This window comes from Marmota monax, unplaced genomic scaffold (assembly GCF_021218885.2).
Source record: "Marmota monax isolate L192 unplaced genomic scaffold, Marmota_monax_Labrador192_F-V1.1 WCK01_AAM20220418_F8-fsc00049, whole genome shotgun sequence".
In the NCBI taxonomy this organism is placed as follows: domain Eukaryota; kingdom Metazoa; phylum Chordata; class Mammalia; order Rodentia; family Sciuridae; genus Marmota; species Marmota monax.
Window position 1 is genome coordinate 5,800,378 of NW_026694221.1, and position 23,547 is coordinate 5,823,924.

At 31.1% G+C, this 23,547-nt stretch overlaps 1 protein-coding gene across 6 annotated transcripts in view; it reads left to right on the forward strand.

The window, feature by feature from the left end:
* Window positions 1-23,547, forward strand: part of Pcdh9 (protocadherin 9) — an 874,581-nt gene that overhangs the window by 378,282 nt on the left and 472,752 nt on the right. The window lies entirely within an intron of this gene.

Here is a 23,547-nt window from a genome sequence, read left to right on the forward strand (position 1 = left end):
AAAATTTGTTCTATTAAATATCTGGGCAAGACATGAAGACATTCCACTCTAAATTTATTGACTCTGTGTATAGAAAAAAATACACAGGTAGGTTGATAAATAATCATTGCTAAATATCTCCACTCATGCATGATATATACTCGATATGCAAGTGCATAGATATGTGATAAATATTTTTATAAAATATAAATTTGATTTTCTATAAATATCAGAAACATATTAATGATTATAATTTATTATAAAGAAAAGTATAATTTAGTAAAGTGGCATACAAGTATTTACATTTCTTAAATGTATTTTATTTCATTTCACTTATTTATCTTTAACTAGTAAAGACATCTTTATTCAAGGTTATTGTACGGGGGCATAGGCATTGTGCTCAACTGCACACATACACCACCACCACCACCACCACTACCACTACTACCACTGTCACTACCACCACCAGCAGCAGCAGCAACACAAACCTGAACTTTTAAAACTGGGGTGAGAAAAATTACAGGCCATCTGTGTTTGTTACTTATCCTTACCCAAAGGAAAAAATATATTTTCTCCCATTTTCATGAGAGGAAGTAGTTTTATTTATTTATTTTTTATAGTTTCTTATTAGTTATACATGATAGTAGAATCCACTGGGATATAATTATATAAGCATGTAATGTATCTATCATAATTAGAACCCCATTCTTATGGATGTACATGATGGTGGGATTCACTATGGTATAGTCATATGTGTACATCAGAAAATTATTTTGGATTTATTCCACTGTCTTTCCTTTTTCTATTCCCTTCTCTTCCATTCATTCCTCTTTGTCTAATCTACTGAATATATATTCTTCCTCTTTCTCTGCTTATTGTATGTTAGCCTCCACATATCAGTGAAAACATTCAATCATTGGTTTTATGGAACTGGCTTATTTCATTTAGCGTGATTGTCTCCAGATCCAAATAGCATAGTCCTTTTACTTTATGGCTGGGTAATACTCCATTATGTATACATACCACACTTTCTTCATCCATTCATCTGATGAAGGGCACTAGGTTGGCTCCATAGGTTAACCATTGTAAACTGAGCTGCTGTAAACATCAATATGGCTGTGTCACTGTAGTATGTTGCTTTTAATATATGGAGGAGTGGAATAGCTGCATCAAATGGTGGTTCCATTCCAAGTTTTCTGAGGAATCTCCATACTGCTTTCCAGAGTGGTTGCACCAATCTGCAGTCCCACCAACAATGTATGAGTGTACCTTTATCCCCACATCCTTGCCAACATTTATTGTTACTTGTATTCTTGATAATTGCCATTCTGATTGGAGTGTGGTGAATTATTAATGTAGTTTTAATTTGCTAGAAACTTCATTGAATTCAAGGATATAATTTTGTTTAAGTTATTACCTTCTAATATGGGAAACTGAACTCTGTATAAAAATTTTTATATTTCATAAGTTTTATAAAAGTTCTAGTTTTATTGAAAATAATCAGACAATACAAATTTTAACTATAATCTTTAAAGAAAAAAAATTTGTATCTTGAGTTAAATTTTGTTCCTCTCAGACTTCTTTGCTCCCTTTGTACTGTAATTTTGTCAGAGAGAATTTTCTTTTGAATTATTGATAAGTTATCCTTTAATTTTGAAAATTGTAGTTGACTTATGTGATTTGGTCTGGACCCAAAGCACACACATCTTTTGTGATAAAACGATGTATTTGTAAAGTGGCATACAAGGAATTACATAGATCTTTGATGCTTTGTTTTTACCACTGAATGCATATTACATTACTCACTTGCCCTTACTTGCTGCTTATCTTATAGCAATGTTTTCCTATGTGCTCTGGGCATGTCTCATATGAAGGAAAAATCTACACTCAAAAATTTTCCCACTAATTATAACCCAGTTTAATCATGTGTTGACTCATGTCGTAAAAGCCGAGATTAAAAGCCAGTAACTCATGACAACAATTGATTTGGACACATCTTAATATACAAGTTCACTTCGCAATCTCAGTTTCAATTTGATGCGTCAGATGAAATTCCATTTATGAAAATCAAATAGAGGTTAACCAAAGATTATACTGTTCTGTTGTTTAACTGTCTCAGCTTTGATCTGACACCAATGTGATATCCAGGTTTGATATCAATGTTCCTATTCGTTTTATCTTCCTGTCTTAGAGATCCTTCCTCATGGCAGCTAACAAACACAAGTGGGGAGCAACAATTAGGATGCTTGTCACAGCTTGTTACCATTTTGGAATTCCCTTGTAGAAATTTGGAATATAAAAGACAAGGAACATGATGCTTGCTTAGTGCAGCTTAATTTCAAGGAAATATTGTTGTCCTAAAGCTATGTGTCATGCTTCATACCATTTTAAAGAGTACTTTTTTTTTAAGCTTGAAACAAAAAGAGGTCATAGATGTGTTTCAAAAAATGCAAAATGCTGCACACTAGCCAAAAGGAATAATAATAATACACATTTTGGGTCATCAACCTAACATGCATTAAAAATCTGTAAGACAGAAGGAGACACTCCAGCCCAAGAATTAATAGCCTCATTTGTAGAGGGCATCCAACCACGAGGCTGAGTCTCTATAACTTATATTCCCCTTTAGATTCCCAGAGTCAGCTTGTAGCAAACCAGGGGATGAGCTTATATTTCTGTGTATTGACTTTTCCTAAGGGACCTTACTTATTTAATAGCTACAGCTGTTTCTATTTTATGTGCTTTCTATTAATATTTTCACTTTGGTACTCATGCCCCAGGCACAAAATTTGTGGAAATTGTAATTTAAAAAGATGAAATTCAACAAAAATTAAATATTATCTAGCTCTGTGTGTGTATGCTAATCATCTTTAATTCATCTTCCCATTTTCTTGCCAGACCCAAGAAAAAAATATATTAAATTATTTTTGCAATTGTGAAACAGTAAATTGCTGAACCATTCATTTAAGATATCATGAGTTAGTTTATATATTTACTGGCATGGGTAAGTTGAAATATGTAAAATTCATACATTTTGGAGTTCATAGAAGAGAATTAGTGATTTTCCTGTATGGACACCTACAATTAGGATACAGGACTTGATTTTAATTCCTACTAGATCTTAGGTAATTACTTAATCTCTTGGTCATTTTTAATAATACCTCTGATTATACATATATACTTACTTATAGGTTTAAGTATATTAATATTGTGTCTTTTGCTGATATTGTAGTTAATTAGAATATATTTATTACTTAACCTTAGGAACTCTGAGAAGATGTTTATAAAGATATATTCAGTTATTCAGTGTGGCTGTCTCCTTTTTGGAGTATCTCATGATGAAGGAGAGTTAATGACCATTGACAAACCAGCCAGATTGCCTCAGATGAAGTAGCCTGCAGCCTTTTCAAGTCAAGTTAGACTTTGAGCAGTTGTCAAGCTATGAGCTCCCTGTTTAATCAGCCAGTGTTCATCTCCCTTCATGTAGAGTCTTGCCTCCATTGTTAAATTTCTATCTTAAATGGATGCCTTTAGCCACTGAGGAGCAGAATTTCATATTGCATATATTTTTTTCTCTAGCTGCAAGCATTTTTTTCTGGCTTTATTTATGTTAAGGTTTTATTGATGTTTTTGTAATATTTATAGCTTGGCAAGGCCAATTTGCTGTTCGTTTGTTTAGCTTTCCTATCAACAGACTCAAAACCAAAGGTAATAAAAAGTTGGAATAGTCTCCCTTTCTTTTATATAATTTTTATATGCATTAGCCTTAGGGTTGAATGAAAATCAGCTATTTTGAATATAAACTTTGAATTTCTGAATAATGATTTGATGAGTTAAAAATAGGCTGAAAACTTATGATTTTAAAATAAATCATAGACCCACATAATTCTAAAAAAAAAAATCTACAGTTGTTTTTTGACATTCTCAAAAGGATATCTTTTTATTTCACTTCAGATCAATTAAAGTATAATTTACATATGGTAAGACTTACCCTTTTCAGTGAATCCATGTGTATTTGACAAACATATACAGCTGTGAAACTACCACTACAATTAAGCTATGAAAAATTTCCATCATCCTCAATACTTCCCTTTTGTCCTTGTAGTTAAACCCTTCTTAGTCACAAGTTAGCCCATGGTAACCACTGACCTTCTATTTCTGCCCACACATTTTTGCCTTTTCCAGATGTAGTATAATAGAATCTTATAGTTTGTAATCTTTTAATTCAGGATTTTTTCTATCACTTTTAATAATGCCCTTATCTATAGATATCTTCATATGACTGTTTATAAAACCTAACAGCAAACATCTTTATTGAATATGGGTGTCTCACAGCTATTCCTTTAACACTACTGACATACTACTTATGTGTATACTAAAGGAACATGATTTTTTTCTCTCCAAATTGTTATTAATATTGGTGTAAGACCAAATAAAAAATTTAAGAAGCAGTCGTTCTGGATCTACACATTATGTTCAATAAGTTATTTGAATTTTCTTTTATAATGCTTTTGCTGTTTTGTATCTTCTTTCTGACTCTCTGCACTCTTCTTCACTTGTTAGTATAATATATTAATATTTACTAAGACAAGTAGTGATTTATGGGCATTTAAATTAGTTTCACTTTGTTCTACTGTTCTAAAACATTGCATATGCTATCTGATAGACTTTTAAAAACAGTGTTTTTCTTGGATGATTTATGATAGGCAGTATTGTTCATAGATGTCCACAGTTTTACCTTGAAAATAAATTGAGTAACACAATTAGGGGAGAGATGCATATTGGTAAGAAAAGTGTGTACTTTTGATAATTGGAGATAAACTCAGATTGGTTCTGTTGACAGAAGTGTTTACTGTCATTGGTATTTTTTAATACTTTCATTTTGGTAGTGCTATGTTTATATTTCTCTTCCAAAATGGTTACATCAGTGAAATTTTTAAATTATTTTGACTTTAAGATCAAAGCACTATCACATTAGAACTTTTAAAATGCCAAACTATGCTATGTTCTAAACTTAACATTTCATGTTTCTTTTATTTTATTGGCCAGTATTTTCCTCAGACCTTACTTAAGATGTCAGTTTGAATTTAAGTTCTTAAATGAATGTTTTTATTTTATCTGTAAAGAAATTGGATAGAAAGAAGATAAGATCTATTTTTATATTCCATAATAAGATAAAAAATAGATTGTTGTTTTCATTAATACATGTAATAATTGGGAAAGCTTATCTTCTGACCTTTATTATGTGCCTCTAACTAACTCATGAATTTAGGTGCACAGAGGACTATCACCTTATTCTCCCTGAATATTCTCTTTAAGTGATTTACTGCTATACAATAGATCATATTTACAACAACTCTGCTGCTTAGAATTGAACATGGACCAAATATGGTTTTATGATTCCCTTTTCACTAGGTTAGCCATCTCTCATGAATAGTGCACAATCACCAGTTGCTCCAGGTTTGCAGATGACTTTGTTCTACACTCCATGCATCCTCAACATCTACAAGTTCTATCAGCTTCACCTTAAAAATAAAGCTAATGTTTGAAACTTTCCATCACATCAACCACCACTACCAGATCGGATTCACCATCATCTGCTCCCTAGAGCTTCTGATAGTCACTGCTTTTACTAGTTTTCTTCTACAGTGGTTCATATGATTCAGTCCCTGCAACCTCTATGAACTCATTTTCTAGCATTTCCATGTGTATTTGTTGACAATTTGTTGACTGCTCCAACAAATTACCAAACATTTAAATCAACACAAAGTTATCTTTCAGTTCAGAAATCTAGAAATCTAAAATCACTTTTAATGGACTAAGGTAAGGGTGTCAGCAGGGTTTGTTCCTTCCTACGGAAGATTCTACTGACTTGCTTTTCTTACTCCTTGTATCTTTAGCTAGGGATAACTTATTTGAATCACTTCAGTCTTTTCCTTCATATACTTTGTAGTCAAACACCCTTCTGCCTCCATTATAAAGGCACATGTGAATTTAAATGTGTTTCATCTTTATGGTTTAAGAAAATTCCCTATTCTTAGGTTAATCACATCAGCGAACTTTAGGGATGAGGATGTGGATATCTTTGGGTGATGTTATTGAATTTACGCCACCTTTTGAATTGCTCTGCTGAACCCAAAGCTGGTTGTTTTAACAAATCTAGCATCTGTGGTTTTATTTCCATCCGTCCCTTCCTTCCTTCCTTCCTTCCTTCTTTCCTTCCTTCCTTCCTTCTTCTTTTCTTTTCTCTTTCTTTCTTTCTTTCTTTCTTTCTTTCTTTCTTTCTTCCTTCCTTCCTTCCTTCCTTCCTTCCTTCCTTCCTTCCTTCCTTCCTTCCTTTCCTTTCCTTTCTCCTTCCTTCCTTCCCTCTCTCTCTCTCTCTCTCTCTCTCTCTCTCTCTCTCTCTCTCTCTCTTTCTTTCTTTCTTTCCCTAAACCATAGCCTCTTCTTCAGTTAGGCCTCTTTCCAAAGGCCAGTTCCTTAAAGAGATCTCCAATTCTGCATTTGATATTTCTTTGTTAATTCATTTAATTTTTACTATCTTTGCACCTCCACTAACATAAGGACAGATTCTTTACTTTGTTCACTGACACATCTCCTGAACTTAACGTATCAGAAAGAACAGTAAACTTGCAAATATATATGAATAAATTCATAAAATTTTTTCCAATTTTATTTTTTCCAATTATACCGGTATAGAAACTTACTTATAGGTATTAAGTAAATTATTTAAGGGAAGAGCTGAGATTTTGTCTCAGATTCACCTGATCCTAAAATTCAGGTTCTTTATGATACATCTTTTTTTATAGGGGATTTCAACTTTAACCAAGGATTTTATTACTCTGCATTTATATAAACAACAGGAGGAGAACTCAAACCAGAAAAGCATTTGCATTTTTTTCAGGGAATCCTAAAGAGTAATGTACTTGTAAATGGTATTTTATTTTTCCTGACTTTATGCCATTTTGGAACCCATTTTATGACCATTTGGTGAATCTCAGCTCAGAGAGCGATTTATGTAAGTCCTTGAATATGTTATACAATATGGTCTTAATATGTAGGTTATCTTTCTATCCTGTTAAAAAATGTTTCTGTAATGTTAAATATAATCACCTTTAGGTAGATTTATTGAAATACTTAAGGAGTCTCTAGGTTTTAGATTGGACTAAAATGTAATTCTATACACAAAATGCTTTATTTTTCTTTATTAGTTCTTTAAAGATAAACATCAATGCCTCACCAAATGATTGTTATCTTTTATACAAAAACTTAATATTCAATTTTTAAAGTAAGAATGATTTCCTTCTATAGTGCCATGTAGTTTATGATTTCTTTTGGCACCATTTACTGTTATCAAGCTGTTTGTCACTCAGCCAAATTCTTGAGTCACTACATTCATGTGGAGTAGTAGCTTGAATGTGTTAGAAAACTAGCTTTTCATCATGTTGACTTTGTTCTGAAACACGTCTACTTTTATCATTTCCTTGGCAATTTTCATTTAGCTAAATACATAATTTAACAAACTTTTATGATACGTTTTAAAAGCTTTTGTAACATTAAACTTTAGCTTTAATTAGGGTTCAAACAATAAAGTTTACAGCCAGTCCTAATCATTACACCAATAGAGTAAGAAAAACTATAACATGTCCAAAACAAGGAAGGATGTTTGCTTTGTTTCATGTGTTCATTCATTAGCACACTAAATGGTATCAGAATATTCTAGAACCACTTCTTTACTTTATTAGAAAATGCTAGCAAATTTAGAATTAATTTAAATTAAATAATGGAATTTTATTTTCTTAACAATATAAGTCTATTAAATTTATTGAAATATTTTATCTTCATAGTTTAGCTGCCATTCTCCATTTATTGGTTATGCTGATTAGAGAAGTATTCTGCAAATTGAGATATCTGGCCCTAGAATACTGAAACATCTACAAAAACTTATCTTCTTACAGAAGTATAATCTTTTAAACAGATTCAGACTTTTGCTTTGGACATTTCTGAAATATGATCAATTTTACCTTTAACATTTTGATGAGTTGAAAATTTATTTAATAATCCTTTATCTGGCTGTTGGGCTTAATATTTTTGAACACTTAACTATATACATGTATAGTTTCAAGCAGATTTAAATATTTCAAATTAAAAAAAACTTTAAACTTAAAAATTGTAACAACTATTCATGGCAAGTCAACAAGAATACATTTATAAATTTTTGTTTCAGATCTGCTAATTCAAGCAAGTATTTTAAAAATAGATATCTTAAGTGAAATATTTTTTTCTATATAATAAGATATGAAAGAAGTTTTGATATAAAAAATTAAAAAAAAAACTTTTTTAGAAAAAAAGTTGTTTAGATCTCTTTCATTTCTCAAGACAAAATAGCACTTTCTTAAGCAGAATGCTTTATAAATATTTTGTACTACATAGGCTTGAGATTAGTGGGTAACAACACGTTTGATGAGATAAATTCATAGAAACTGAAATCAGATAACTTGACCTTTTTGATAACTATTAATTTAGTGTCAGAGAATCAGTTTAGTTGACTAGAAGAAACCATTTTATAATCTGAAATTAAAATGCATGAAAACATTTGGGGCATTTTGGGTTCTGTATTAAATTATTTATAATAATTAACATTAGAGCAGAGATGCTGAGATGAACCAATATATATATACATATATACTTTGAGGACAGGATGAACTTTTAGACACACCACCATACTCAGTCTGTTTTCCTAAATATTAATACATTATTATTTGCAATTAAAATCATAGTAAGATGTCGTACAAAGCTCATTATTTAAATAAATTCATTATTTTTTTTTCTGTAAGAAAGCAATTTGAAAAATGTTATTTCTATCCTAAACGTTGAAATGTCTATTTATGTTTTAATGTATTCCTTTGTCCATAAATTCATGATGTATATCAATATTTGCTATTATACAATTTTGAAGTATCCAGATATTATATTCAAAACTGTGTGCATAAGTTGAACACACGTTTATTTACTGCTTCTTTCTTTCCTTCTTTATGACTCAATATGTACCCTTCATTAGATACCTCATATGAAAATAGTATTATCAAAAAGATGTAATATTTGCACTTCAAATGAAAAACTAAAAACATACAAACACATATTTAAGTTAGAACTGCTTTTCTCTATTCATTATAAAAATAATCTTAAATTCCTTCATAATTGCAATCTTATTACTGTTAAATTTATAATCTAACAAAATAGAAAATATGAAATAGACTGCATTATTATACTTAATAATTTTCAATGCATATGAAAAATTTGCACTTACTTTACAACTAAATGTATAATTATATATTATAATCTCTGAAAAATCTGAAATATCTCTTAAAATTTCAGAGTACAATTTTATACCAAAATTTATTTGCAATCCTTACCTAATATATATTTGATAGCCCATATTCATTCAGAATTTAGAGATTATTTGTCTTTATTTAACACATATCCTTTTAAATTCATAGTGAAGATGTTTATAAGTTAATGATTTAAAGTATCCAGAGTATTATGAATATTATATTCAGATTAATCTGTTGTTTGGTATAGCACTAGCGGTACAGAATAAAAGTTTTTATTTATAATTATGGCTCTGAAACATGTTATGAACTCAAAGTAGTAATTTATTGATGTAGATTAAGCTTTTAAATCTTTGAATATTATTAATTCATAAAACATGTTCAATTTAACTTTCAACTAACTTAATAAGAAATGCTCATTACCTGGTAATTTTAAATGAATGTGAATAAATGCTAAATAAACATTTTTAAGGTGTGTGTGCCAAGAAAAAAAAAATACATAAAAATTCCGATTGTGTGTGTATGTAATGTGTGTGTGTATGCAACGGCTGAGCTGAATCATGCTGATTTATACTGACATACAAATATGTATATTGAGGCATAAAAGCCGACAATAAAGGAAACAACTTTCAACATTTTAAAAAAGCAATGTTCATATAGACTACTCATTGTAAAAGAATAGTTGACATAAAATCACATGGGGAAACTCAGTTACAAATTTGTAAAAATAAATGTGCAAGATAGAAGACTGTCTCCAAGCAAAATTAACATGTTGCTTAGCTAGATCTCTCAGACATGTTGCTAATTATGTACAGTTATAGTATCAAAGCACATTGGGGATTGAATGAACAACAAAAATTTTCACATAAGTATACCAAATTCTTACAGAAACAATTAGAGAGGAATCATTTTTAAGACTGAGGTTCTGGACACAGAATTTGTAGAACTGCTATGAAATAAATATGACTTACTAAAAACAAAAGTTTCTGCATCATTTACTGTTCAAAATTTATCTCTTTCAGAAAATAAATGTTCTGGCTTACTCTCTTAAGGATGCCATTTAAAATACTGACTTTTTCTATGAAAACTGACTAAGTACTTGGAAGAAGATATGTTGTGCCGTTGCTAGTGAAGTATGACTCTTATGAGTTTGGCTTCCCAGAAAGTCTCAGAGGGATATAAAATGGTCCGTTTAGCTTATGTTTATATAAACCCTATTACTCTGTAAGGTTCAAAAAGGAATAGCTACTATATTTCTGTGATTCAATTTTCCTCTTGTTGCCTATTACTTTCTGATCCTCTGAGGTATCTTCATTTTTTCTTAATCCAGAGGTCTAAGAAAGATCTGAGTGGGAAACAGGATTGCACTTATTTATCTAGTGCAAAGTACAGCTTTCAGCAATACATAAAAATGGAAATGAACATTTACACCTTTAATGTACAAATATAAAGCAGAGATTCAAGGTCACTGGAGATATAAAAGATTTTTAAAATATAAATAACTAAAAACATACAGTTCAATTTGAATTTACACTCTGATCAGAACTTGGTATTCATAGCTTAGTATTAGAATAATTTTATCAGAGGAGGAATACTTTTAATACTCAATGAGTTGAAAGGAATGTAGAAAAGCAGGATAGTGACAAAGCAATCCTGCTAAAAGCAGAATAAATAATAAATTAAACCTAAACTTTCATCTTATTTTGCAATTGTGTCTAATATAGTACACAGCACACAAAATGGATTATGGTTTTGGTTTATCTTCTAAAGACTAAATAATTATATTTGAAAAGCTGATACTCATTTTAATGTAAATGTTTATAAAAATAACTCATTGGAACAAGTTAAATGTAAAAATTTTCTGATTATTCACAATATCTCATCTTAAAATTTTAATTTACTTTGAACTGTTTTAGAATGAAGTGTAATAGATAAGCATTCCCTTTAAAATGCCCATAATTCTCTTTTCTATTGGCCCTTTAACATTTCTAATGAATTAACATGAAAAGAATCTAAAAACACATATGCTGAAAAGACATGACAGTTACACTCCCTAATTAACTCTTTTTTAATGACTACCTGAAAATCTATTAGAATGTTTTTGTTAAATTGAAAAGTTTTCAATATCAAAAGTAGTAAACATAGTTATATTTAACAAATCTGGACTAGAGAAGGGTAAGTAATAATGTCCAAAGGCTTTTTATAAAGTTCTTTTATGGTTCTTCATTTTATTAAAGAAAGAGTCAAGCAAAAAATGACTCATCAATTACTTTAGGAGGAAGCAAATGAAAAGTTTTATGATGGTAAAAGTAAATCAGTGCCTGAGTGGGCAGCTCTGCTAAGCTTTGAGTACCCAATAGGATTTGGCAAACAAATGGTTCAGGTAGATTTCTTTTGTTTAAAATATTGCCTGGCAGCCAAGCACTTTATCTTTCTTATGCTTGATTGGAGGAATCTTGAGATAGAGCACATCTGTTGGCTTTGGCTATGCTAATCAACCTCTCTCTCCTTTGTGTAGGGTATTTTATTGTAATCATGTATATTGACAGCAATCTTAAGTTTACTTGAAATCTTTTGGATTTTCCTTTGAAATAAACCATCATCCCCTTTTTGACATGGAGCACAGATTCTCCCTTCTTGTGCTTATGTTTTCTGGCTTTGTCAGTAATTGCAACATGGAAGGAGAGAACAACCAGTTATTAATAATCTATTTCACATATTGTCAATTTAATTTTTTTTCATGTTCTTTTTCACTGATACTGTATCATAACATATGGGTTTAGACTTGGTCACCTTCTATGTTTGTTATAAATTATTTTCTTTTAAAAATGATTAATATTGGAGTTGAAGAAAATCTTTAACATCTTAGAAACATTATCCACACGTTGTGAATTTTAAAAGTAAACAAATAAATCTAAACATCACTTCATTGCAGAAATACAAATATGAAAGTAAATTTAAGTCCTGCTTATTTGGTACTTATTTTAATTGAAACACATGTTTTCTCACTTGCCCACACCAGTGAATCTGCCCATGGCTAGGAAAAATGTGTGTAATAATAATTCATATACCTGAATCTATGAATTGGGCATATTTGGTCAATATGCCAAAATGAGCCAAGGTTTCAAATCTTGATAATAAAAATATGTTCAGAAATGAAAATGTTATCAGTAAAGAAACAAAATTGGGACTCTGTGCTTTGTGGGTACAGGAAATTCTATGTATTTTTTTATTCAGCATCATTGATTTATTTGGAGTTACTTATTTTGATTCCAAGTGAGATGGTTATCTGGAATCTTGAATATAATTCTTGTTATTATTTATTTATTTATATGAAAGTGAAAATCAATTTAAATGAATAATGGTATTGGTATAAATATACCAAAATAATTATACTTAAAAAGGTCAAAAGTATTACAATATTATGATTGTATTCTATGAAAATTAGAACCAAAATAGAAGACGCCAAAGTTGTTAATATGCTCATTTCTTTCCTCTTAGGTAGTACAGCAAAGCTTAATATAGGGTGTTACAAAGGGTTAATTAGTTGGACTAAGTTCAGCAACATATGTCAAAGAGAAAAGAATCTATTTTATATGAATTAAAATTCCTAAACAAAATCAGTTTTTTTTTCCTACAGAATGCTTTTTCTAACCCAAATTAGGAAGAAAAGGGAGGTACATGCAATAGTCATCCTTTAAAAAATAAGAAAAATTCCAACATTTTTATGATTTTTATTACCACTTGATCAGGGCAATTATTATTTACTCCACAATCAACTAAATTCCTATCCTAAATATACAATGTCACCAGCATACCAAATCCAAGAAATTCATGCTCTATTTTGCAATTTTTTTTTCCAGGAGGATTAAAAATATTTGTTGAAATGCGTAAAACCTTTTGCAATACCCAGAGGAATGTCTCCTCCCTTTTTCTCCAGGTGCTACACAAACATGGCAAGAATATCAATGCTAAAACTATTTATTCTGAATGCTTGTGTGAGAAAGAGAATCTTGAGCACATTCCATGCACTTGGATTCTTACTCTGTGTTCTTAATATAATCATACTGAACTTAAGTGGATTTAGTTTTATTTTGTTATTTTGTAGATGACTCTGTTATCTTCTTTAGGGATAGAACATGGTGTCCTGGAAAAGCGCATGTAATCTGTCTGAGACATATATGTTCCATCCTCCATATTTAACATTTATGTGAATTTGAAGCAGTTACTTAATTTCTTCACATTTTTTTCACCTTGATACCTGTTTCATTCCTTTCTTCTTTGTCCATCCATTTATATATTCAGTGAACATTTGAGTATTCAATATGCACCAGGAGTTGTGTGACCATAGTCTCTATTGTTAAGCTAAAGTTTAAGGAGTAGGATAAAAAGTTTTCTTTAATGCATGCCTTTTCTGTGGATGTTCACTGGTTTTTATTGCTGTAGTAATTGCTTTAGGAATTCTGAACATCAAATGCCTTCAAGTGGCCTTCTATGTTCCAGTACAATTCATGCATCAGGGCACGGTAATGATCTTCTAACTTATTGTCAAGAGAAAAGAGTTGGTGCTGGTAGAAAATCAATATCCACAATCATCACTGACTCCATTCATCAATGCCCCTGTCAGAAAATGGGAAAGTGAACAGTTCTAGATGAGCAATTCGTATTTGTGGGTGTGAAGAATTCCACTGATTGTTGGAAGGAGAATTCATTGGCCATCTGTAGATCTCCCTGTGTAGACCTCTGCAGAGTGACACAATTAACCATGGAATTGGATAGTGTTGGAAAACCTGTGGTCTGTGATGATCATTCGAATTATAAATACCAGGGACTGCTGTCACCATTGAGTCTTAAAAGGAGAGAACAAGTTTTAATCCAGAGAAAAATGACACAATTAGTAAATCTGTTTTTAATCATTTCTTTAACTATTATTTTTGATTCTATACTACAGTGTGGTCATCTAATTGTAAGTTTAGTCCTCCTTTTTAGCTGTTAGTGCTCATGGAAATTACATTCTACCCTTAGATGTAGTGATCCACTCTGTTCTGTTTCTTGGTACTCTGTTGCTCTCTTTATTGCAATTACTATTTTAAATCCCCCCAGGCTCCATCAGTGCCTTAGGCTGTGAAATCAGAATAGAAAATGAGTTGCTCCTAGACAAATCAGAAACATTTTATATGCAAATAATTTCTTACTCAGTATCATCAGAATACATTAATTTGAGTGTTTGACAAGAGTGATTTATCAGTGTCTATCATATGTCTCTAAAATATTAGAATTTTCCTGACCCAACAGGAAGTGGGATTAAACTTACAAGTTTGTCCTTTCCTTTGTTCTGTTTTTCCTTAGATGCCTAGTATATTATTAGCCAATTCATATGAAATTTAATATATATTAATTTTAGCATTTTTTGTCCCCACACTTTATATTTTGTCATCTTTTCCCTTCCAATTGATAAGGTTTTTATAAGTATTAAATTTATCCTTGGGCTAGGGATGTGGCTCAAGCAGTAGCACGCTCCCCTGGCATGTGTGCGGCCCCGATTCGATCCTCAGCACCACATACAAACAAAGATGTTGTGTGTCCGCCAATAACTAAAAAATAAATATTAAAAAATTCTCTCTCTCTCTCTCTCTCTTAAAAAATTATCCTAAAAGTTCTTCTCTCAAGAAATTACTGAAAAAAGAATCTTAATCCATAAACAAATTTATTAAACTTCATTATGAATTATGGCTTAATCTAGTATTGTGAAGATACATTGGTTGTGAACATTGTATATGTCTGAGAGAGAAAAAAGATAGAGGAGAATGAAAGAAAGGAAAGAGGGAAGGTGTGAGGAAAGAAGGAATTTTTTTCTTGGAATTGAGTTCGAGTGAGGAAAAATATTTTCATTTTGTAGCAGCTATTAAAGTTTGGTGAAAAGTTTTAAGCATATAAAAATAGCATTATCATGAAAGCTAAATGAGAGTATTCCATAAAATATCTTTATTACTTATTTCCCTCATGATTGCAAAATCTTGACAATAATACACTTGGTACATAGAAAGGTGCTCCATGCAGGACCACAGGGGCTTCATTAGCAGATTCCTTAATACTGTGACTTGGGGCCTGGTGTCAATTAGTATTTCACTATAAAATCGCAAATATAACTCTTTCCACTTGCTTTCCTGTGGTGGAGGTAAGACCCAAGAGGCTATGAGCTAATAATTAAAATCAGTATTCTTAATGTATGTATGTTCACTGTTTTAATAAATTTTATATATTTTTTTTTACCAAATGTAAAAGGAATTCATTTCTAGACAAAATTGAGGGAAAGATATTCCTTCTCTTTGACCCAAACATACTTGTACTGAAATAAAAGTGGAATTACAATCAGTTCTTAAAGGTGCTACTGGCAGAGGTTCTATTTCATTTTCAGGATAAGTATGATAAAACCAAGAATAAGTATGATAAAAATGTAAAATCATATTTTCCTTACTTAAATTAATTACCTGCTTGTTCAATACTCACTCAGTTTTCTTATCTATAAAAGTTATCCATATTTTATAGAGTTATTTGTCAATACCATAGAAAAACTCTTGGTTCTCATAATACCTATTTTTCTTAAGTTTGAAGTTTTATAAGAAGATAAGAGTTATTTCTTGATTATTATTATTATTATTTTAAAGTGAGAGGGTCTAACTATGTTGCCTATGTTGCTGACCTCAAGTGATCTCCTGGCTTCAGCCTTTGTCATAGCTAGACTACAGGCATTTGGGTGTGTGTCACTGAACTCAGTGAAATATAAGCTCTTATGCAAAGAGAAAGAATTTATTCACGTTAAAAGTTTAAGTGTGTCATCATAAACATAAATGCTCACCATTGTCTAAATTAAGTAGGATAAACAAAACTAAAAGCTGCTACTGAATGAGTCGTTATTTGTTCCCAGTACCTTATAATTATTACTTTTTTTAAGAACATTAAATGTTTTGAGCAGGATTTTAGCTGATGTGGAAACTGGGACTCTGAAAAATAATTTATTCATAGTCATTGTGTTGGTTATTGGTGTGACCAAAATACTGAACAAGAACAACTTAAAGAAGGTAAAGTTTATTTTAGCTTATGTTGCTAGAGATCTCAGTATATGATTTGCCACCCTCATTGCTTTGGGCCTGAGATGAGGCAGAAGAAAATCATGGTGAAAGGGCCTAGGAAGAGGAGACATAATCAGCGCATGGAAAACACAAAAGTCAGGGAGGAGTCAGGGGGACAAGATAATTCCCAAAAGCACATGCCCAGTGGCCTGTTTCCTCTAGTCACCCACCTCCTGTCTACAATTACCACATAATACAGAATTCCTTTGAAGTTATTAGTACATCAAGTGGATAAATCCAATGATTAAGTTAAAGCTTTCATTCTCTGATCATGTCATATCTGAACATTCCTGTATAAATACAGGAGCTTTTATAGGACATCCCATACCCAAATCATAGCAGTTTTGTTACTATTAATGAGAAGACTAAATTTAAGTTTATGTGGGTCAGTTGTACTGTAACTTTCCTAAACTTTTTTATGAATTATTTGTGATTTTTAAGTTATTAAAAATAAGAGTCAAAAGGTACCTTAAAGAAAAAGAAAATGGTATTTACATATTTTTATATATGAACTTATTTATGTATTTATATATATAAACTTAAAAAAATTAAGTTCACAAAAAAGGATTTTAAATCCTCTGTTCATGTTTTATTAAAACACACACACAAAGAATAACATGAAGTGGTTATTAGATATGAATGTTCAGTGAATTGTGTGTACAAGTTTTTATGATAATAATTAACATAATAAATAAAATGTAATTCCAAAAACATACAGTAATTCTAGATATTTTTTATGCTTAATTCTCTTTTTCCTGGTATTTCACATCTTTTTTTTTTTAATGCTATGTCTTATGTACACCTCAACTACAGATTTATTATTATTATTATTATTATTATTATTATTATTGTTTTAATTATGTTATATGCTTTAACCACTAGTGTCAAGGCAAAAATAGAAAGCATTGTTTTAAAATTTAAAAAATGACTGATCATATAGATTTTGCTAAATATATTTTCATGGTATTTAATATATAGTAATTAAGTAAATCTCCCTTTTTTATTTTGCCAATACTAAAGCAGATACTAGAATTATAAAAGCTAATAAAATATAGTCTTTTTCTTTTAAGAAAATGTAATTATGATAAGAGATAAGTATAAACAAAGAAATTAGAAGGCACTGAAATGAAAGCATAGGAGATACGTATAAGCAATAAATTGTTATAATCACGTACTGTTGTTAGATATACAGGAAATGTACTGTCTGGATATTGACATTAAGCAACAATTTGGCAAAGACTTGGAAACTGAGAGCTTTATTACTATATTCAGTTCTTGTTAAAGAATTTATTAATTTTTTCTATTTAGATAACATATTTGGTAATATACAAGCATTCTTATTTATTGCAGAGCAGGTGTTCTTAGAAAAAAATTAAACATCACAAACTCCATAAAGATCTCATTATCAGAGGCAGTGGCTACCATCTCATTGAGGGGTTCTTCTTCCAGCCCAGGAGGATATAAGCCACCCTAAAACTTAAAAGTCTCAATTAGTGAATAACAAAACATAAATAGGCAGAAATACATTTATAAAAGCTAAAGCGAAGCCTCTGATAGATCTAGTTCACATGGGTGCTGGAACTAGACAAAGAAAAGATGGCTTGAGTGGTCTATTTAAGGGGGTACATCAAAGGTAGGAATAAGAGCAGAGTCTTGCTTCCTGATGTCTAGGAATCAACAGGTTGATTGGCATCTTCTCAGGTCACACCCATCTCAGGTGCTGTGTGGGATCTTTGGTAGGGCTTGAATTATTTGTGATTTTTGAGGGAGAAGTAGTCAATTCCTGTGGGGAGTGCCATTGCAAGTTCCCAATGCCAGACTTATCACCTCACTAGGCTACAATGCGCAACATAGTTCCCCAAACAGCCCATGGACGGCTTGTGACATCTCATGATCATTGTCATTTTGCCTGTGTTTAGTTATACTTAATTCAAATGAAAGTTTTATAAAACTTAACATATAGTTAATATACTGTGTATGTTTAGTACATTTTATACCCAAACTCAAGTTACTCTCTTAAAAAAGAAAAAAAAAGTGTTTAAAGTTTTTTAAGTCATAGGGATATCTTCAGTAGAGGTTTTCAAAATGTAACCTTCTAAAAATCTTTTAAAAACACATATTTGCATGCAGAAATCCTAAGATTGGTCCTTACAGTCTGCATTTCTAATAAGTTTCTGAGATTTGCTGATACTGATGATTTAGAGACTATACATTAAGAAACAGGAAACAAGAGTGTTCGTGGATGATCTGCATTCTGTTTAATATGCATTTTGTAGAATGTTTCACCACTGTTTTCAGTTAGCCTTATCTTTGCTTAACCAGAAAGAAGAGATAGAAGTATTTTAAATAATCTCGAATATAATGAGGTGGAACTTAAGTTACTGTTTACGAAATATTAAGTACCAGTTTATCACATACCTTCCAATTTGTTAACAATCAGTTAACTGTCTTTTTAACTTTCAAAGTATAACATGAAAACTACAATGTTATAATATAGTTATTTTTAAAACATTATCTATCTGAGAAACATACATTTTACTAGAAAAAGTAACCTCAAATTGTCTATATTTTTATGGACCTTTGTTTTTAGAGAAATTTTACACAGTCAAGATTATTCATGATATATTGATAATATACCATCTAGGAAACAATTAAAATAAACTTTCAGGAGCCCTGCCTTTCCTCAGAGAAAAATAAATCAAAATATTCATATATAACCCTTTTCCTTATAGTTGCAAATATTTGCCTTGGTCAGTAGAATGACATTGTAGGCTGTGATGTTTCTTCGCGTGCTTTGTTCCTTCATAATAATGTGTAGGTTTTTCTTCAGTTCTGGCCACTTGCATAGCACCGAATCAAATTGGACATGAAACAAACTCAGAATCCACTTAAAGAGACTGAAGCTTTCCACTGGTCTGATCTGTTAAAACAGTGAAAGTATGCACTCCCAGCCTGACCTCACCATAGTCACCACTATTCTGCACAGCCTCTCAAGGATGGAACCAAAAAGTAGAAACCAATCACATCTACATCTCTCTTTATTTTCACCATTGAAGAATTCAAAAAAAAATATTTTTTTTATAATTATGAACACTAAAAATGTTGATTGATTTTTATTAAGACTTTGTATATTGCTTTGTATTAATGCAAAGGGTTAAAAATTATCAAGGACTGATATGCATATTATTGGTGGGAAATAACATATTCCTTTGTCTAATATTTTATATTTTCCAAAATTGTTGAAACTTATATTAATAATGTCACACTTATTTAGTATTTTTATGCTGCACATCATAAATTTATATAATACCTCATCTTATTGAAAGCTTATTAAAATAGTTGGTTTTTTTTTTTCAAAATAGGATATAAAAATCAGTGAAGTTAAAAACCTTGCATACCTGTTGAAGGACAAAAGTGGGTTAAAGACTTTGCTGATCCTAAATTCAAGCTTTCAGATGCCAACCTTTTATCATTGTTCTTATTTAAACAATAAGATAGACCAGAGTATAGTAATTTTCTAATTTTTCAGTTTGAAGCATTATAAAAATAATGTGTTCAAGAATGCTGACAAAATCCATATGTAGCATTTAAACCTTCAAAGAGTGAAATAATATATGCTCAGAAATCCCCAGGCTAAGATAGGATATGTAAAATGGTGAAGGAAAGGAATAATAATGGAATGATGAAACTATAACTTATAAGCCTATGATATAAAATCATACTGGAAGTTACTGTATTTATTTTTATTTCTCATTATAGGAAAAAATGGTTAAAGATGGTCTAATTGCATACTGTTAAAAAATCTGGCATTCATTGATAAACTGAACTAAATGTTTGAGTATTTCATTGGGGTTTATATCTAAAATATTAAGGGAAATGTAAAAGTGCCTGCTATGAGAATTTTCTACTTAAGCTATTTACTTATTTGAAGCTAAAGGGAAAGTGTAATGAAAGGCAGAATTATGAATAAATTTTAAAAGCATAAATAGATACAAATAGCTCTGTTTTCCTTTTGAGAAATGCATAATAATCAGCTTAATTTATTATGCACACATGTTATAGTTTAGATATGATGTGTCGCCTGAAAATCCCATATGTAGGACAATGCAAAAAGGCCTATAGTTGAAATGATTGAGTTATGAGTGTATTAACCTGATCAATACATTAATCCACTGATAAGTTAAATGATTAATAATTATATGCAGGAAGCATGTGGCTGGATGAGGTAGGTCATTGGGGGGTAACTTTGGGATATACATTTTGTCCTGTGGAGTAAACCTCTCTCTGCTTTCTGGTGTCCATGTCTTTAGCTGCCTTTTTCCACCATGCTCTTCCGCCATGAAGTAGTGACACTCTTTGGGCCCAGAGCAATGGAGTCACCCATGTGTGGACAGAGACCTCTAAAAAACTTGGAACCCTGAAATAAACTTTTCTTTCTCTAATTGTTCTTGTCAGGTCTTTTGGTTGTAGAAGTGAAAAAGCTGATTAAAACAACATATTTGTTGCCAGTATTTAAAAATCAAATAATTGATTACTATGCTACTGTGCTAAGCATTGTACTAACTCATTTCATTAAATGCAGCACACTAGGGGACATATTATTCCAATTGTATGTATGGAATTTTGAGAAATGAAGTTACTCACTTAAGGTTAATTACATGGCAAGAATTCATACTCAGCAGAATCACACTACAATCTAGGAGTAGTGCTCCTAATCTGTAGACTAGTTATTTAATTATGCTAAGGAGTCTATGTGGGCTGAAGAAACTGTGGGTAGTTGATGACTACCTCTTTGCTTCCATAACAACAAAGACAAAGGTAATCACGCTCAGCCAAGATTATACTGGGCAAAAACCTTCAGCAGATGGGCCTGTTCCAAAATAGTAACGAGTAGTTTGATTTGTATTGGATACTGTCTTAGAAACTTAAGTTTGTAGCAAAAGGTGATTACATAAGCTTCAAATAGCTTCTAAGCCATGATTAGTCCACATCAAATTATAACACTTGAGGCTCCTCTGTGCTTTTCATTAGAGCTCCAAACTGCTAATTGTCTGGTAACACTGAGCCACCCACAAAACTAAGCATCTAAAAGGAAAAAAAAAATCAAATTATATCCATGATTTAAAATGAATTTTTAAAATATTTTAACTGGAATATTTATGCCTTCATAAATATGTATCTATGTGTTTTTATATGCATCTGTGAAGATAGAGATCTATACACACAGAGAAATGACTTCTAAAATTTGATATTTTCCTCCTGTATTTGACCTATTAGAAATATATTTTATGTTCATAAAATACATGCTGCCCACAGCTAGGGCCATATTTGGTAACCCATTGAAGAAGTCATGTTTTTTTTTTTTTTTTTTCCAGGAATTGATTGATGGTTTTCTGAGGAAAAGAACAGTGGTTTGGGGGAAAAAATGTCATGAAACAGAAAATAAATATGAACTACTGTGGTATTTGGCAACCTTTTATCAACTCTGCTAAGCCAAAAGGGCAGTCTGCCAAACCTCAAATGCAATTGCATTGTATCCAGAGTGGATAAAAATACTGTAGCAAAATAAATAAGAAAAAAAAGGCAATAGTATCATTTTAATGTGAATAAAATATGGGAGGATTAAAATATTTCTGCCATTTTAATCAACAAACCTATTAAAATTTTCTGATAAAATGCAAAATGGAAAGAAGGTTTAGTTTCAGTCCCAGCAGGAGAGTTCTTGGTTGGGTGACTTTTTGCCTGTTATTTAACTTCAGTGAACCTGATGTCCATCCTGTGTAGCAGAAGGGGATTAAAGTCCATCACCACTCACCTCCTCCCAGCAGTAAAATCCACATTTCTAATTTTATACATTAATATTAAACTTTTTTCCCACTTAGTTTAAAAGTTTTGTCTTTCTTAAAATTCTCTATGATTACAGAATTATTATGTCTGGATTTCCTCAAATGCACTAGGCCCTAAATTATTGTCTTTGGATGTGTGTACATTGTATCCTGAATATGTTAGACTGCAGGATTAATTCCCTTGTTTGGCAATTAAGATACAAGAATATTCTCCAGAGGGTTGCTAGATATTCTGTAGGATCACTGTAATACTTCAGAAACCACTGAAAAATCAAGGTTTTCAAACTATTTCTGTAACACCTAACAATGGTGGTTCTATATAGTCTCATCCAGTATATCATTAAATGTCCCTAAAGAACATAAACAAACAGTGAATTAAAAAAAATATATTTATTTTTAGATGTCTAAAATCAGATGGATGGTAGAGTAAGATACCTTCTTTATTCCTACCAAAGTATTGCTTCCATGAAATCCCTGTGGTAAATAAGCTTGGCTCATGGCCTCAGAACCTAGAAGAATATCTCCATATGTGGGTTGACGATATATCCCAGTGTGCCTAGGATTGTACTTGTGGTCTTCATGTAACTATGAATAGGTCTCCCTTTCATTTTCAAAAGTATTTGAAATTAGGAAAGTACGTACTTTGTCATCTCAATATAAGAAGTATAGAAAATCACTACTTTCTAGAGTTGAACTCCTGGTCTTCGTAGCTCTTCTTTCACTCTGGAAAGCATCAATTATATCCCCAAATCTGCACAAAATAAAACTGTCATTCTCGTATAAGAAAATCTGATCAGCTAGGATAAGAACTGACTTGACTTTTACAAGGATAATTTTAACTCTTGAATAACATATCTTTGAGCACTAATTGGGCAAAAGAATCTACCTATTTTTTTTAAATTTTTATGTATTAATTTTATGATAGTACTGTTCTTGCAAATCTGAAAGGGAAATATGAATGACAACTGACCACTGACCATCAGTCCTTGTGAAAGTATATATGCTTTTAAAATCTTTACCTCTATCCTAACAAGGAAACTTTGTAAAAGTGATTTAAATTTTATTCTTCAATGTTAAGCAATGTAAGAATCAAAGTGTCAGCAATAGTCCCTTTGCTTACCCAAAGTGACCTGTCTCCTCATTTCCTTATGGGTGTGAAACTTGTGTATATAAATGTTGTTGTGATCTACTTATTGGTAATCTTTACTAAAATGAAACATCAAAAGGCTATTAACCCAAGGATTAGTCATAAAGCTG